This window comes from Coregonus lavaretus, assembly GCF_964263955.1.
Source record: "Coregonus lavaretus genome assembly, chromosome: 6".
Taxonomy (NCBI): Eukaryota; Metazoa; Chordata; class Actinopteri; order Salmoniformes; family Salmonidae; genus Coregonus; species Coregonus lavaretus.
The window spans coordinates 15,488,580-15,507,851 of NC_139993.1; the positions used below are offsets into that span (position 1 = coordinate 15,488,580).

A 19,272-nucleotide genomic window follows, 5' to 3' on the forward strand; every position below is an offset into this window, starting at 1 on the left:
TCCGAGATAAGAAAAAAAAAAGATTTTCATCATTAGCCCTTTATTCCATGGTAGCTCAAAAATAAAACATATTTTTAGATTGCTTGTCATACAGTTTATTGCTATACAATTTGTCACCATTATGCAACAATTCACAATCGCACAAGAATACATTGTTTAGTCTTTGGTCAGCTTTGCCCACCTCTCTCTACAGCAGCAGATCACCTTCCCCCTTGGACTGTTGCAATGGCCACTCTGACTTTAATTGAGGCCAGTTGGAGAGAAAAAAGTCTCTCTGCACTTTTCTGCTCCTTCCTTTTTGATGCTAGGTAGTGTTCAAGTAAGAATAAGTCCTCAGTCATTGGTTGAATAGGCTGGACTGCCTACTGTGAGGGGATTGAGCCTCCCCTACACAAAAAGAGGGAAGGTAACCTTTCCAATGGAGTGGAAAATGGTCAATAGTGGCATATGTTTATAGATAATCTACTTCACATTTGTACTCTGTTCACTGTAATCTTCTTAGCGACAGTCAGGGCTAAACAGCCGAGCTTTAGTCTTGCTGGACATGATAATATGTTTATATGATTAGTTCGTATTGGATGTGTGCATGTGTCGACTCCGAGTCAGTGTGGATCGGGACTCCGTGTCAGGTTTTGACAGCAGTCCATTCACAGACGGCTCTTGCAGAAGGCAGCCTGCCCTGCTGCGACTCACTGCACTGGCCACTGGCTCTGTTTACTGGAAGCCTGCTCCGGTGTATCAAGCAAGTCTCTCAATGCTGTGAGCGGGATCTTTTCCCAAACGCGAGACGCTGAAACTTTGCAGTACCATTGAACCTCATTCTCTCATCCAGGGGAACTCGGCGCGGGTTGACGTCAACTGCGGTCTCCTTTTTTTCTGCAGAGAATAGGTTTCACTGCCTGTTCGCTCTTCTTCCCCCTGTCTCTTCGGGTCTGGATTGTTGCTTGGACTCCAGGCGAACAGGGGAGCAGAGATTAAATGCTCGAGCAGAACTGTTGATGAGTTAAGACTGAGCAGTACCTTGCCATGGAAGAGTGTGTCCGGTCTGGGGGAATGTATGGGCTGAAAGAGGGAACAGTTGCCTGATAAAGCCCTATCTGTCCCAGATAAGTGGAGCATGCATCAGAACTGCAGAGCTTCTCTCTGCACTGCCTGCTGTCTTCTGATCTGCAGAGGAGTTCCTGTTACAAGACTGCCAGCTTTCTACACACTGCCATTGTCCAACTGATTTTTTTCTGCCACTGACTTCATCTTATTTATTGTGACTGTTTGCTCAGAAAGGTAAGGATTGTCTTTAAGATCTTTGCATTTCCCTATTACTTAGGCCTACTATCACTTCACCAACCATATCCAAGAGTGGTTTCATCTCTTGACAAGTTGAAGGGAGTAGCCTACTGCCTGTAACTTTATTTGATCACTTTATTAGGGGAATTGTTTGTCATGTTCATAGATATACTTTCCAACTCACATATGTGAGGAGATCAAATAATTAATCACACATTACAGTTGTATATTTTACTTTCCCAAACCACAAACAAACCATCTGTAGGCTGCTTGAAATCTTGAGTTATGAAAATCCAAAGAACAGGTTTTCCATGAATTAGGTCTATTTTTAAAGAACATAACTGTTTGGAGTAGGTTAATGAAAATGATCTAAGGGATACCATGGTTAATTGAAAAATGGTTAATAAAAACAACCAGATGTGGATTGATTTGGTCAGCTGCCTCCCTCTCAGTTTGAGTGAATGGAAACTATTAAAATGAGGGGGAACACGTTTATATGAACCAGAACACGGAAAGCACAATTTAATTGGAATTTAATTTATGCCTTTAAAGTTGTACATAGAGTTGTGCTCCTTGCTATAAAATAAAAATAAAAAGTAGCCTACCAATGGGTTCCTTGCTTGAATAGGGCTGTATGTTAGCAGTGACCTAAGAATCAATGTGGCTGTGATTCTGGAGAGCAATGAGGCTTATCTCTTTCAGTCTAGCTAGCCAGGGCACTGCTTTATTTTGAGAAGGGAAAACTCTAGAATAGCCTTTTTGCATCATAGTAGACAGACAGTATTATGTGTAAAACTAGTTCATTAAACTGGAATGCGTTGAACTGAAGAACAATATGTAGTCTAATACGACAGGCAAAAACTTGATCTTGAAATTTTGAAATAATTTGTTAAAAATATAAATTCAAAGGAAACGACGATATATCGTCTATCTGTGTCTTATTTGAAACACAGCTGCGCACAGTGGCAGTAAAATTAGATAATTTTACTGTGCACATGCATTATTTACCAATTCCAAAGCCATCTTGTCAACCTGCATGTGTTAACGACCCGAGCAAAAGCTCATATGTGGAGCGGGACTCATATATTACCCGGGCCAACTCAGCGTCCTAACCGCTGTGTGTGAAGTAGTGTAACAGAAAAAAATATATATCGATCATTCATTGTACAGTGTACGTTGTACTCCAGTCCAGTCTTCCCTTTTCCGCCACTAAACTACCAGCACGATTCTTGATTCTCTCATATTTTGTGAGGCGTTACGCATGATGTGAAAGGCTGATGAAAATTCCTGACTGTATTTGGTCATGAATGCGGGCAATCATATGCACTTGTTTCTGCGTGCGGTCAGCCAGTGTTAGAAATGGCAATGACAGAATAAAGGCTAGTCATTAGCATAATAAGTAGGCTTACTCATTGATTAAAAATAATGTTATTTTAGTTTTTATATTGATAGAAATGTGTCAGTAATCCAACGTCTCAATGTATATTAATTTACATAAATATGAATAAACCTACCTCAGATAAAGCTATAGGCTATAGCTGATCATCTAGAAGGGCTAACTGTATTTTATTGTCTTAGTTTATAAATGGGAATAATACTTTAGTCCTTTGCAAATAGGCTCTAGACCATCTATCTCATCAGTACCATAGGGTAACATTTAACTTTATTTTTGGCTGCAAAGAGGGTAGGTCAAATTATACAACTAATATTAGAACTCAACTGTGCAGTTGTGAGCAGAGTGTGTGTGAACAAAATCTGCACTCTTATTTGATTTGTTGAGGCACATTGCTATTCTTCTTCCTCAGCCCCTTTCATAAAGGGGGATGCCATTTCACGTTTCTGCACAAAATGTTTGAATTAATGCAAGTACGAATTTTTACTGTTTGAAGGAATAGATTAGCAAATGAAAGTGGTCACAACTCTTGCTTAATGGAGCGAACTCCAGCGTTGTAACCCATTCGTTTTGGCTGATGCCGAAAGGGTAGGGGGAGTGTGAGTTAGTAAAATGGGAGGTGAACTTGTCGACAGTCTCTACCCCTTTCATTGTGTTTCTATGTGAAAACACAATATCCCTGCTTTTTTGTTTGCCAGTTGAATTATATTTTCATGGGAACATGTAATAACCTCTTTCTAGTTTTATTTACACTCAACTGCAATACGGGTTGTTTTGATATTATACATTTTTCATCTATTATTGTGTATTAGTTGAGGATTATGAATGTAATACGAATGTAATACGATTATTACATTCATATTACGAATGTAATATGAATGTAATACTTCTGCAGAATAGGTATAGGCATATACATTTTATGAACAGAGAGAGTATCTGGTTAACCGTCAGAAGCTTGTTGAAAAGAATACCATTAGATACATTTCAAGCTGTTGCAAATCATACACCCATGCATAGCTTAGGCCATTTATAGGCTTCTCAGTGGTTTCTCATGTGTTGGTCTATTTTATGTCTTTTAGCTCTATGCAATCACACTTTCTGAGCCAATATGCCTTTATAAGTATGCTATTGTTTAATTCAAACCAACAGTCGCTTTTTCGAACCAGTCTTGTGTCACAGGGAGTTCGTCCTGTTTCAAAGAACTGCAGATGTTGATGTACCAGAGCCCGGATTGCCCCTCTGCCTCTCTGTTCATTTCCACTCACAGATCAATAGACTCAGTGTAGTTCTCTATGGATTTAGGGGACCAAACTGGTACATATTATCATTGGCTCTCTATTCTTGGTTGCAGTTGTAGCCTACATTATTGTCATCAAGCAAAACTAGTAAAGTGTTCATTTTAACCTCATAGAGACCATGTATTTGGAGAGAAGTAGCGCATACTGTACAGTATCATATTGTGAAGGCAAGAAAAATCAAGAGCCACTATTAATATTTATATTTAATATTTTTGAATAGATAACTCTGATGCCAAGAGAAATCTGCTCAGGTATGATTGAGTGGCATGCTAGAGCATCGCCTCCACTTCAATGGGATCATGCAGATGATTTTGCATCTCCTACAGTTTTGAAGCTACACAATCAAACTAGATAGCCTCATCTGTTATGACTGTATTGAGGCAATGCACTATTGATTATTTTGGAGTTGTATTTGTACTGTGACTGGCTACATGTTTGTATGCTTACTGAACTGAACCCACACTCAGAATGTGACCGTAGTCACATTGTGGCTTTGTTTGACCCCATGTAGCTCAGTTGGTAGAGCATGGCGCTTGCAACGCCAGGGTTGTGGGTTCGTTTCCCACGGGGGGCCATTATGAAAATGTATGCACTCACTAACTGTAAGTCGCTCTGGATAAGAGCGTCTGCTAAATGACTAAAATGTAAATGTAAAATGTTTGACTAGGCTCCTCCAAATAAAGTGGTGTGAAAGTGCCGCTGTGCTTTTTACGAATGCTGTCCAGAATGCCCCGGAGCTGTGCTGCTGCTTTTATTCACAATGTAAGGAACACCAGATTGACACAGGTCAAGAGTAAATGCATTCACAGTTAAAATGACTTTCCCCTCAAGTAAAATTGCACACAATGAGCCCTTCACCGGACACTCAATTATGGTCAATATGTTATCTGTCTTGTACAAAGAGGCGTTTTCGGACACAATCATTTCTGTTGCTGGTTCTCCTATATGGAGCCCTACTGTGCGGATAATCACTTGCCATTAAATGGAATAAACAAGGCTGTAAAAAGGGCTAAGGCAAATTGTATGTAATGCGCAGGTCTTTGGGCAAAAAGACCTCCCCTTTTATGACTGATTTTATTTTACTATTGGCAATTGGTAAGCCAGGGTTCCCCTCCCTGCTATTTTATGAAAAATGTGTTTCCACTTGCCAAAGGCTTCTGTAGCAGTGGGGGATTATTTACCTCCTGAAATGGCAGGTGAAACTTTCTGCTTGCCTTATTAATGGAAGCCATTGAAAAATATCCTCACTATTTCTTTCACGGGTCTAAATTAGACCCGTGAAAGAAATAGTGAGGATATTTTTCAATGGCTTCCATATTGTTTTTCCGCTGGTCAAGTAGTAGCCATCCTTAGCTTATCTAGCATCTCTTTTTCATTAGTTTGCCCCTTTTGGTGCTCCTCTGAATAGGATTCTGGAAATAAAACGGAAACACAAAGTACAAAAGGCATAGCTGTAAAATTCATAGCTCGTGGCATAAAACAGCACTAAAGCAAAACAAATATTTTTTGTTACTGGTTGTGGACAAATATATATATTTTACAGAACCATATTGCATACGCTAGGCATCTCTTTTTCTTGAATAGAACATGTAGTGTGTCATAAGCGGCAGGCATAAGTGTAACCAATGAGACAGTTATATTTTGTCTTGTACAGTATATTCACAGGCTTTTGTCAGCTTTGACAGAAAGAATGCAAAAATTTTCTGACAAACATGTAACTTAATTAACTATGTTATTATCAACAAATTATGAAAATAATAATATGAATTACTGTTATTATTAAATATATTATAAACTTAAATAGAAGTACAACTAAATAGAAAATATATGATTTTGTTTTTGTTTTTAATTAAATAATAATAAAGACTGAGAATATAGACACAAAATAAAATATGTCTGTAAATATATGTGCATGCACGCACACACACACACACACATCTCACTTTTGGTGGTATGTGCACTAAAGTTCTCATTCTCAGCCCGCGCCCGACTGCCCGGTCGAGTTTCGGCATTGTCGTGCTGTGTTAAGAAAAAAATAAAAATGTGCGTGTCTGCGCACCTTTTAGCTTACTAAGGCTCTCTCTCAGCCGCAGCAGCCACTAATGGCGCCAGGATTCCAATAATGTCTGGGCCAGAGAAATTTGATAAAACAGATGATGAAACGTATTTTTCTGAGTATTGAAATGTTTCGAATAGTAATACGAATAGGCTGGAGTGCACTCAGGAGAATGATGATCCACAAGAACACGACAGGCAGCGCATCTCAGTATCAGGAGAAGCCCATATTCCAATGGCATTTGTTAACGCCCATACATCCTAAAATACACCCTATGACTGCCCTGCTGATGTGCCTTGCTGGATTGTATTTCATTACTGAGAAATGCGGTATGACAAACAGAGGATAGCGACAGCGCTGAATTTCATGCTCAGAGCCATCATTACCCTAGCTAGACCTTGTAAATCAGGGATGGGCAACTTTGATGGGGGTGGGGGCCACAAAAAAACTGAACTCATCATGAGGGGCCTCAGTGGCTCGCGGGTCTGCGTACCCACATCCATACCCATACATAAGTGAAATGTTGTTGGGGGCCCTCACCCACCTAGCGAGCAAAACAGTTTAGCGGCCCCCCCTCTTGACAGCGGAGATATTTTTTTTTACGTTTTAGAGTTCATTTCCTGCAATTGCCATGTGGTGTAAAGAAAATGTTGCAGTTGTAAAGTTAGTTTGCTGCAATTCTACAATTTTGCCATGGGGTGGAGGGGAAATTAGCAATTTTACAGCTTATTTCCTGAAATTCTACATATTTTGCAATAGGGTGGAGAGAAATGTTAGCAGTTTTTTTTTTAATGATATCTGAGTGCGAGTGACTAACAAAATCAATGGGTAATTCGACCATGATTACTAGAAGTTTAGATAGCTGGCTAGACTAATTTACCAATCAATTATTTTTTTTGCTGACATGGGCTAATTGACTGACTGTCAGTTACTGACATAACAAGAGAAACACTGCTGATGCACAACCAAATTTCGAAATTGCACCTTGTGTAGTATTCTACTATTCTAACTCTCAACAGTAAGTTGAGACCCCGACTGAGCCCGCAAACCGCCAGTTGCGCATCCCTGTTGTAAATGAATGCAGATTTTCTCCAATTAATGAGGTTACTTGAGAACGAGTTTCTGTTTGTAAGCAAAAAAAGAGACGTTCACATGATAAGATGTGATGCTTTTTGATGATAAATGCCCCCTATATTTCTCAATTTGATCGTTTTCTGTTCAAAAGGTGTTAGATCTTGACATGGAAGTAGTACTGACCTTGTGTGATCAGATGGGGTTTCCTGTGCCCTGGATCATACAGCACACTCTGTATTGTACCCTCAAACAGAGATGGTCCTAGGAAAAGCTGTTCTTGACAAAGATGCATTGTTGAGGTTAGCCTATAAACCACTGCACTGAGTGGCTACATCTGCGAAGCTCATCTTGACTACAGTGAGGGGGCTTGTAACAAGGCGGCAACTGTCACAGCTAGACCTGCTGCTTTCTCTGTAAGAGGCACTCTGTCTCTCTGTTGACCATATAGCGGTATCACTCTTCTATCCCTGACAAACCATAAGCTATATAGACGGTGGGTCAACTCAAGAGGAATTTCCAGGGGAAATGCTGAAAAACAGAGGACAAATGCCACTCCCAATAGAGATGTGTAAACGCCCAACTGAAGCAGTTTTTTACATCTCAATATTACATAATTTCTGGGTAACAATTAAGTACCTTACTGTGATTGTTTTAAATTAAAATGGTTAAAAAAAAAGAAACAAAAATAGCTTCTTAGCAATGAGCAATTTCTCAAGCAATAATTTTGACTGTCTGGGAGTGGTCTGAGTGGGGAAGGGAAAATGGAAAACTAGCTGTTATTGGCAGAGAGGTTTGGAATTCTCTTTCTTATTGGTCTATTAACTAATTTACCACCTGGTGATGTCACCAGGCAGGCCAAAACTCCATCCCATAAAAATAGGCTGAAATGTCTGCCGACCTTTTCAAACAACTCTTACACTATAATTTTCACAATTTCACAGTATTATCCCAACTTCACAATGTGGAAATATATACAAAACACAGGAGAATCACGTTTTTGACTGCACTGGGCCTTTAAGTGAAATATCTGCCCTTGGGGAGGTGAGATTTAGTTCCATTTGAGCCTGAATGTTTCCCTCTACAGAACATAGCTTTAATCACAGGATGGCAATGAGACTGTGAAGTAAAAACTGACCTCCATTGGACTGAACTATTTGTTCTGTCCAGTACCTCAATATATTTGGTGTTGATGTTTTACTATAATACTGTTTGTGGCACAGATAACAAAATGTTGCTAGTCCGTCCTTACAGCAAGCACCCTGCTTGGGTGCTGAGGGCATCCAGCCTGAGAGATGAAGCCCGGATGATTTAGCAATGATGTGATTTCTACAGTGCCTTCAGAAAGAATACACACCCCTTGACTTTTTCCACATTTTGCTGTGTTTCAGCCTGAATTTAAAATGGATTAAATTGAGATTTTGTGTCATTGGCCTACACACAATAACCCATAATGTCAAAGTGGAATTATGTTTTTAGAAATGTTTACAAATGAATTCAAAATGGAAACCTGAAATGTGTTGAGTCAATAAGTATTCAACCCCTTTGTTATGGCAAGTCTAAATAAGTTCAGGAGTAAAATGTGCTTAATAAGATGCATGGACTCTCTGTGTGCAATAATTGTTTCACATAATTTTTGAAGGACTACCTCATCTCTGTACCCCACACATAGAATTATCTGTAAGGTCGCTCTGTCGAGCAGTGAATTTCAAACACAGATTCAACCGCAAAGACCAGGAAGGTTTTCCAATGCCTCGCAAAGGGCAAGTATTGGTAGATGGGTAAAAATGAAAAAAGCAGACATTGAATATCCCTTTGAGCATGATGAAGTTAATAATTACACTTTGGATGGTGTATCAATACACCCAGTCACTACAAAGATACGGGCATCTTTCCTAACTCAGTTGCCGAAGAGGAAGGTAACCGCTCAGGGATTTCACCATGAGGCTAATGGTGATATTAAAACCGTTAAAGAGTTTAATGGCTGTGATAGGAGACAACATTGTAATTACTCCACAATACTAACCTAAATGACAGAGTGAAAAGAAGGAAGCCAGTACAGAATAAAAATATTCCAAAACATGCATCCTGTTTGCAATAAGGCACTAAAGTAAAACGGCAAAAAAATGTGGCAAATAAATACACTTTATGTCCTGAATACAAAGCATTATGTGGTACTCTTGCCCCAAAAAGAAACGGAATAGAGCTAAGCAAAGGTAAAATCCTAGAGGAAAACCTGGTTCAGTCTGCTTTCCAACAGACACTGGGAGACAAATTCACCTTTCAGCAGGAAAATAACCTAAAACACAATGCCAAATATACACTGGAGTTGCTTACCAAGACGACATTGAATGTTTCTGAGTGGCCTAGTTACAGTTTTGACTTAAATCATCTTGAATATGTATGGCAAGACTTGAAAATGGCTGTCTAGCAATGATCAACAACCAACTTGACAGAGCTTGAAGAATATTTTATAGAATAATGTGCAAATATTGTACAATCCAGGTGTGAAAAGCTCTTAGAGACTTACCTAGAAAGACTCACAGCTGTAATCACTGCCAAAGGTGATTCTAACATGTATTGACTCAGGGGTGTGAATACCTATGCAAGTGAGATATTTCTGTATTTCATTTTCAATAAATTTGCAAACATTTCTAAAAACATGTTTTCACTTCATCATTATGGGCTATTGTGTGTAGATGGGTGTTTTTTTAAATATATTTTTAATCAATTTTGAATTCAGGCTGTTACACAACAAAATGTGGAATACGTCAAGGGGTATGAATACTTTCTGAAGGCACTTTAGACAAGAAACTTTAACAAATTCTAAATCCACTGTAATTTCTTGTGGCCTCACATTAGATAGCTAGCAATATTTCAATTCTGCATACTCAAAAAACTTTGTTAGTGGCTATAACCACGGCCATTTTTCTGTTGTACCATAATACAATGAATCCAATGTTGGAACAAAACAATGGACAGTAGTGGGGTTATGGTCTAGGTGGTGACAAATGTTACAACATTGCAACAAATACACCCCAGTGTGATTAAGCAGTAAGAAAGTGGTAGACTGGCCCTACAACATGTCCACTATCCTGCCAGGTCTAAATCCCTAGTTAAGGGTGTGAAAAGAAACACAGAGACCCAAGGAGCAGGGCTGCATTGAATGCAGATTGTGTCGGATTAACACGGGGAAGATTGAGCGATTGTGGCCGTGGTGACTTCTCTGTACAGCTTTGCTTGTACAGCTGCACGAGGCCTGGCATCGTACTGACGCTTGCCCAGAAAGGGCTATTTTTGGGTTTATCTGTCTGACAGTTAGATTTTCAGTTTTATATAAAAGAAAATTGTATCAGTTGGAATATGAAAATGTACAGGGCTTCTTGTATGTTCCAAAAGTGTATTTAAAAAATGACGTTACGAAAACTACACAGAATTTATGCCTCCCTCCAAATAAAGTGTGAAACATTAGTAGGTGATATTTCTGTCACAAAATCACACAAACTGTGACTACTTTTACCATTAGTGGGACTTGTTTGCTCAATAGAGTGATTCACCTCCTACTAGGTTGGTTGTAATTAAATATGGTATTAGAAATATAACCCCTACCACCACACACCTGGCATTATCATCTAAACTGAGCCACATGTCTCATGTCTGAGTTGTTATTACCATTAACATCCTTTAAGACATGTAATAAACAATATACTATTTTTGTTTTTCTTATTGCACTTCTTTCAGTTAGGAAATTGGAGATTACCATGAATATTAAACTTTTACAATAAATTAGGTTTAGTTCTATATGAATGCTTATTGTGCTCAAAGGATTTGTCACTATTGAGTGAGGACTGAGTTACAATATATAGGCTATTGTCAGTAACATGCAACCTGAACTTCCCTTTTCTCTATCCCCTGCAGCAACTGGTGTAAGCCATGCAATTGGGTAGTTGATGGAATAAAATACTATAAAAAAAGAGAGACAAAAAGAGTGGAAGCTGGGGTGTATTTTTGTCCTTGCAGAGCTGCACTGGTCGCCGCTCGTGGCATTTCCATCATTCATCACCTCGAGCTGATTACTAGCGAGTCTGGAGCGAGCTGACAGGATGCATCCAGCCCCCATTACCATCAGAAATAGGTCCAGCAGGCCCTAGGGCAGCCAAGGAGCCACAGCTCCAAAAGGGAGCCTGTTCAAAGCCTCTAAAAAGTTGGCTTTGTTGTGCCTGATAACATCTAGGATTGGCACATGCACCTTTTTGCATTGCCTGAGAGATCCTCCTGTTGTTAACCCTGTAGCCTTTACTAAATTAACAGCGTTGTGGAAACGTAGCCTCGAGAACCTGATGAATCTGACCATTAGCAAGAGTTGTAAACATTTTGGACCTAAGACATCCTACACAAAACCTACATACCTAAGTGCATTAGCCAAAAAGGGGAGAGTTGTCACACTTTGTATTTTCTACATTGTTGTTTTTTCCGATTTACATTGTAGGCCAGGGATGAAATAATCTAGTGTAGCCTATTTACATCCTTGACATTTGTGGACTTTCAGATTTCTCAGAGAAATGTTCCAATGAAGTGTTGATATTTGCATGATTCACAACTGGAGCATGCTGCAGTAGCCTGAAACAAAATGCTAATTGATGTTACATATGTCGATTAAAGATATCAACATTGTCATTTTTTTCTAATGTTATTAAAGTTCAGTTGTGTTGTTGATGTCCTTAGCCTAAGTGTAAATACATATGGGGACATACTGTTTGTCGATTTTCATTTGTTACTTCCATACCATTCCATCTCCTTTTTTGCCACATAGAAGAGGTTTTAATTCACTTTAGCTTTACAGCTAATATCTATAAGTGGCACTGGTCTGCACAAAGGATGGTTACTGAAGTTATGATTGAACATTGAATCAATGTGGAATTTCTCAATGTTTAGAGTCTGGTGTCATGAAATCTAAATTTTATTAAACCATCACACCATGTTCAAGTCATACCATTAGGAACCAAGTAGACAAAGAGAAAGCATTGTGGAACATGACAACAAAGACAATTCAAGTCTTGTGTTTGTGGGGAATCTTGGGTTGTGTCCTATTTAAGCAATTGCCTTTGTCTAAGCCACATTAGTCCTGCAATTAGATAATCTTCTATCACCGTGGCTTAGAACATTTTGTTGTTCTGTGAAGGCCTCTCTCGTGTCAAGAAACATTTAAGTAGATATCTCACAGGGAGCCTGTTGTCTTGTGAGGAGATTTCCGCCACTAAACAAGGGCCATTATCAAGGTATTACCCTCTCTCACAGCATGGTGCTCTGTTATCACACTCCCTCCATATTCATATGGAGTTTTAAACTCCATATTATCATTTTGTATAATTTAGAGCTGTGGTAATTACACTTCAGTGGATTACCTGTACAGAGATACCAGAGATGGCAATCTATACCTCATGCTGGCTCGGCGTAGCAGTTCAAAGGTACGACCCAGACTGACATTTTATCAGTTTGTATAACACAGAATTGGTCAACCTTTCAGGATTTGTTTGGGAATTTGAATTCCTTTGGTATTCAAAAAGAGAGGGCTTATGACAGGAAAGATAATTTTCCCAGTGAATATTTTATCTCTATTCGCTTACAGTTTGCTGTATCATCCTCTGTGTCTTTGGATTTGCCGACTTTGGTCCAGTTACTCTGAGTCGTTTGTTTCCCCTCCTTTGTTATCACAAAAGAGCAAACACATCTTAAACATACACAAGGTGCAGAAGCAGTGATTGCTGTATCGGTTGTCCTGCTGTGGGTGGTAGAGTGCGATACCATTGCCAGTAATCCATTTACATTGGAATAATTTTTTATCACGCCAAGACTGATTCTTGCAAAGATTATTTTCCATTGAAGGGAGGCACGTCCTTTTGAAAGGAAATATTTTTGCATGACTGACGTTGTAGCTTTAACAAAAGGGATTGGAAGTCAGATGCTAACACTCAATACAGTGAGGGAAAAAAGTATTTGATCCCCTGCTGATTTTGTACGTTTGCCCACTGACAAAGACATGATCAGTCTATAATTTTAATGGTAGTTTTATTTGAACAGTGAGAGACAGAATAACAACAACAAAATCCAGAAAAACGCATGTCAAACATTTTGTACATTGATTTGCATTTTAATGAGGGAAATAAGTATTTGACCCCTCTGCAAAACATGACTTAGTACTTGGTGGCAAATCCCTTGTTGGCAATCACAGAGGTCAGACGTTTCTTGTAGTTGGCCACCAGGTTTGCACACATCTCAGGAGGGATTTTGTTCCACTCCTCTTTGCAGATCTTCTCCAAGTCATTAAGGTTTTGAGGCTGACGTTTGGCAACTCGAACCTTCAGCTCCCTCCACAGATTTTCTATGGGATTAAGGTCTGGAGACTGGCTAGGCCACTCCAGGACCTTAATGTGCTTCTTCTTGAGCCACTCCTTTGTTGCCTTGGCCGTGTGTTTTGGGTCATTGTCATGCTGGAATACCCATCCACGACCCATTTTCAATGCCCTGGCTGTGGGAAGGAGGTTCTCACCCAAGATTTGATTGTACATGGCCCCGTCCATCGTCCCTTTGATGCGGTGAAGTTGTCCTGTCCCCTTAGCAGAAAAACACCCCCAAAGCATAATGTTTCCACCTCCATGTTTGACAGTGGGGATGGTGTTCTTGGGGTCATAGGCAGCATTCCTCCCCCTCCAAACACAGCGAATTGAGTTGATGCCAAAGAGCTCGATTTTGGTCTCATCTGACCACAACACTTTCACCCAGTTCTCCTCTGAATCATTCAGATGTTCTTTGGCAAACTTCAGACGGCCCTGTATATGTGCTTTCTTGAGCAGGGGGACCTTGCGGGTGCTGCAGGATTTCAGTCCTTCAGAGCGTAGTGTGTTAACAATTGTTTTATTGCTGACTATGGTCCCAGCTGCTTTGAGATCATTGACAAGATCCCCCCGTGTAGTTCTGGGCTGATTCCTCACCGTTCTCATGATCATTGCAACTCCACGAGGTGAGATCTTGCATGGAGCCCCAGGCCGAGGGAGATTGACAGTTATTTTGTGTTTCTTCCATTTGCGAATAATCGCACCAACTGTTGTCACCTTCTCACCAAGCTGCTTGGCGATAGTCTTGTAGCCCATTCCAGCCTTGTGTAGGTCTACAATCTTGTCCCTGACATCCTTGGAGAGCTCTTTGGTCTTGGCCATGGTGGAGAGTTTGGAATCTGATTGATTGATTGCTTCTGTGGACAGGTGTCTTTTATACAGGTAACAAACTGAGATTAGGAGCACTCCCATTAAGAGTGTGCTCCTAATATCAGCTCGTTACCTGTATAAAAGACACCTGGGAGCCAGAAATCTTTCTGATTGAGAGGGGGTCAAATACTTATTTCCCTCATTAAAATGCAAATCAATTTATAACATTTTTGACATGCATTTTTCGGGATTTTTGTTGTTGTTATTCTGTCTCTCACTGTTCAAATAAATCTACCATTAAAATTATAGACTGATCATTTCTTTGTCAGTGGGCAAACGTACAAAATCAGCAGGGGATCAAATACTTTTTTCCCTCACTGTACATATCTGCTATATTGAAAAACTATATAGCAACGAAATGGAATGAGGCTGTTTAATATCGTAGGTTGCAATATGTGTCATGTTTGTTTATTGTTCAGCCCTTCGGTTATATAGCAACATGTAATACAGCAATTATAGTAAATTGTTTTCAGTTTCATAGAGCACTAACAATGTAAGTTTTATGCATGTGGAAAAACCAATCCATTCTCACTATAAATTCATGGAAAAGCCCACAATGTTTACATCTTGAAGATAACACAGCTGAAACTATTTCAAAATTTTATGACTTCCTCTTTGTCTAAAGACGATGAGTAGTTGCATCCCAGTCAGACTACAGTAGGCCTAGACACAAAACTGGGCTCCACTCTCATTGTATAACACTGGGTGAACACATGTTAATGAACATGTAACTGCTCAAATGAAAGCTCAGTCCAAAAGCTGCTCTCTGTCACAACCCAAGGCAGAGGGCAACAAGCACTGAGACTGATCGAACATGGCCTTAAATATGATGTAAATTAATTGATATAGCTGCACAACCGAACCAGTCTAAAATGACTGCATTGAATGAATTAGTAATTATGATATTAGTGCCTGAAATCTGTTACAATCGTTTTTCCTTTACAGAAATATGCTTCATGTTGTACGGTGCATTGGAGAGGCAAACCATTCATTTGCAAGCAACAGCTAAATGGGCTTTTAGGTTTGTCTTTATCTTTAAATAAAATGGTCAATATACCTTCACAAGGTTTAACAAGCTGCATTACACGTTAGTCGAGATTTAGGGCTGACAACTGATTGCTCTCAAGAAATACTACACCCACTTCTTTTGTCTCCCGTTTCCTGATGAGAGCCAGCCAGTGCTATTCTACCTTGTTTAGCTTGCAATGACATACAGCACTTCCCTTGTCTCACAAAGGCATTCATGTCATCTTTTGAGATTGAATGTAGAGGGTGACGTTTGCCGTGTCTGCTCCAGCACTGGCTCAATTTGTTTGTGTTGCTGCTCTAAGGGAAAGGTCCTAGCACTGCTGTCTATTTTAGTAAGGGCTTAGATTATGTGGCATCCCTTATTTTGGTTTTGCTTGTCATTCCTCTGAGCCATAGGAAGGTTAAAAGCCTCAATTAGATAGTGTGCCAGGACAAGAAAACAGGAGTATAATGTGTAATCTTGAAGAATCAGCACACCTTCCTAAACTATTTTTTTGCCTTTGCTGACACCACACTTCTGTGCACTTCATATATACAATCATATCACTCTATAGTGTCTCCTACCATACCCTTTTTCTTTTTTGTCTTCCAGTGATAGCAAAGATTTGTCAGAATGGCGATAAATTGGCTGCTTACCAACTTGCTCCACATCCATTTTAGATGTTGCTTTTTCGAGTCATCGTCTGTGTTACGTTTTTCATGTTTAGTGTTGCCACCCACCATCTTAAACATTAATCTTCCTGTTGAATAATGCCTCACGATCTTGGTGAATTATTGATGGGCCTGGTCCTTAATAGAGGGACAGAGCAGGCTTTTTACCCATACATCTGCTCATTTTCATCCTGTTGTACAGAGAGATTAAAGCTGCACACTGGTGCAATTAATGGTAAAGGTAACCACACTTCCACTTGCATGGAGGAAAAAACAAGTATTGTGAACCTAACGGTATACCTTTTCAGTATCAACACTATCTACTGTCCTCTTGTGACACTAAGTATTATGTGTTCTCTCGGTGTACTGTATACAACTAATGTGTTGTATCCGCGTGGCAAATTAAAGCTCAGACATAGCTTGCCATAGCCTTGGAAAATCTCTCTCTGACCGAGTTGTTATTAGATGTTGAAGTTCGTTTCGGAATACGTCAGCACAGATGAAGTGGACAAAATTGACCCGACACCCAGTATTTTGTGCCATGTGCCTGTCTGACTTTGTCTTCACCAATACCGCATTGTATAATTTTTTAATGAGTGCAACACTGATGCATTCCGCTGAAATTGAGAAGATGAGCTTAGGAGAACTTGGCTGGGCCAACTGCCGAGCTTCGTTTGTGATCCCTGATTTGTTATGACTAATTTAGGCACAGCATCATGGCACAATGGATCATAGGACAAACGCCTCTGTTGTGCTCATGAAACGCTCTCTGAGCAGAAATCCTACAAAATATATCCACATTGGGTTGTCTGTCTCCTTGCATCCACAATGTTATACTGAGTGTATTCCATGCACTTTCCATGCTCTATCTGTCTATTTCAAGGATAAATGTATAGTATCAAGGACTTATTGGAGTTGATTGGCAGGTACTATCGCCATGAGATACCTATATAATGGTGGGCCTCAAAGTTTTGACCTCCTTATTTATCTTCCTGAATTAATGTCAGCCTATTAATTCCTGAGCTGAGAAGCATTGATAATGACACCATTTAACAGCTATGGCAGAACAATTCTTATCTCCTTTGTCCTGAAAGGAATAGTTTTGTGCTATCAGTAAATGGAAATTACATTTTCAAATTTAATTTGCTATAATCCACTTCACTTCCACTAAAACATCAGAATGACCACTAACAATGTATGGAACCTGTATTAAAAATGATTACCATCACAAATCACCTAGCTATAATCTACATGGAGGGACAGGTATAGGCATCTCTCAGTACTAATAGGATTTTCTGTTGCATTGCTAAAATGATTATGGGGTTATGGATTCCATACTAGAGGGAGAAAGGGCAAAACAACATAAACAATGTTATGGTACAGCCCAATAGTATCTTCACATTCTCAAATACAAATAAATACACATATTTCCATGCTGAACAAGAGAAAATACTTGAACCACTGTTTGGGATCAGAATGTAGACATATGATATTGTATGTAATAGAGATGGTGTAGATTTCCCACCAATGTGTTTATTCCTGGTTTAATGTTGACTTGTACTAACTAGGTGAATTCGTACTTAATTATATTTCTTGCTCATCCAAGACATATTTTGGTTAGTGGCCTTTTTCCTTTTTCTCCCCCAATGTTTTATTAATGACATATCTTAGGTCATGATTGTTTTATTTAGTAGCCATATGTCCTGACCAATGGGGAATGCTCTAATCGATTAATTGAATGGCCAGTAAAAGTGATTTATGGAGAGAACACAAAGAGCAATGGGTGCTACAGTCCCACCCTTAGAGATTTATTCACTGTGTAGTCTACACTACTGTATCATTCTTTATGGTGGAGGTGGAGTAAAACTGAATGGTCACTCGTTGCTACATTGAGGAAAATCCCAATATTTTGTTATATTCTGAAAAAACTGTGTTTATATATTCTGAGAGGATCAAGTAGAGCTAGTTAATAACTGAGAATGGGAAAATATGTACCTGACTCAGATCTCTGGGTTGTAGATTAGTGTGTATGATTGCATGACAGTGTGAATGAAGTCATTGTTTTAGAAGCAAAATTGAGGAGCAGTATTTTATTTTTGTCCTGAAAAGACAGCTCTGACTACTGCAATATGTTTTGGATAAGGGAGAGGGGCGTAATGAGTTGTTAGCTAATAATTGTTTACTGGACTGGTGAAAATGTACACACACAACATTTATATAAGAGATTGTACGCCATCTGTTGCAACATTTCATTTTCCTAAAATAGTGTAGTGACCCAATTTACAACTGCTACTTTTCAGAAAAGTATGACTTTTTTTGTTTTGCTTTGTGTGCCCCCCTTCCCTCATCTTCCTTCCCAGAATAGCTGTAGCAAAGCTGTCCTGGTGCACAGTGTGTGTTTGACCTGGTATTTCGCCATGATGATCTCTGTCAGGGTCACGGGGCTGCGTTCAGGGGCAACAGCAGTCGCACTGTGTTTGGTTGTGGTGTCAGCCATGCTCCTTGTTCCGACCCTGCTCCGTGCTGCTCTCAATCATTCCGCCACCGAGGGGTCAGCGACTTGATTCCACTCCCCGCCATTTCGAACTCAGTGGGACTCCACAAGTCATCTGATCACCGGCTCAATCTCTTCCCCACCGGAGGGAGAATTTTCTGATTTCCGCTTGCAAATTGTACATCTGCAGCAGTGTCAAGAGAAGAAACACAATCTGTTTAAGGAATATATTTCCTCAACGAGCCAGGCTAGGTTACTCCATGATTGAGCCACAGGTCCCTAGGTATTTAAGGCCTTCAAAGATTATAATTTTTAACTTGGTAAGGACTATCGTGTGAATTAATGTATGATTATTATTATTTTTAAATCAAATGGGAGCAGGTATATTTTCATTCAGCATGTGCTGAACCAGCACATCAAATCGTTGGATGCGATTTACATTTTGGTGAATCACTGGCCCCCTTTTTTACATTGTTGGGATGTTCCGTGACAATAAACATCCCTACTCTTTCTTGAGCCCGGGGGCTAATGCAGAGGTCAAGCAACACCTGCAGGCTGTCAATCTTTTATTGTAACCTAGACCCATCCCCCTCTCAGTCACTTTATCCTGTCTCCTCCCCATTCTTCCAGACCTCGTTTCATAGAATAGCCAGCTCTTCTTCTATTCTCTTGTGGCCCTCTTCAACAGCTTGAGAGGGACAACAGATATTTGTCCAAAGGACTTAGCATTC

The 19,272-nt window shown here is 39.7% G+C and overlaps 1 protein-coding gene across 3 annotated transcripts in view; it reads left to right on the plus strand.

Annotated features, from left to right (window-relative positions):
• The first annotated feature begins 718 nt into the window (after positions 1–718).
• adgrl2a (adhesion G protein-coupled receptor L2a) overlaps positions 719–19,272 on the plus strand; it is a 190,274-nt gene continuing 171,720 nt past the window's right edge. For all 3 annotated transcript variants that reach the window (XM_084164210.1, XM_084164208.1, XM_084164209.1), the window contains exon 1: positions 719–1,281. The gene's annotated coding sequence lies outside the window, so the exon portion shown is untranslated. The remainder of the gene's footprint in view (positions 1,282–19,272) is intronic.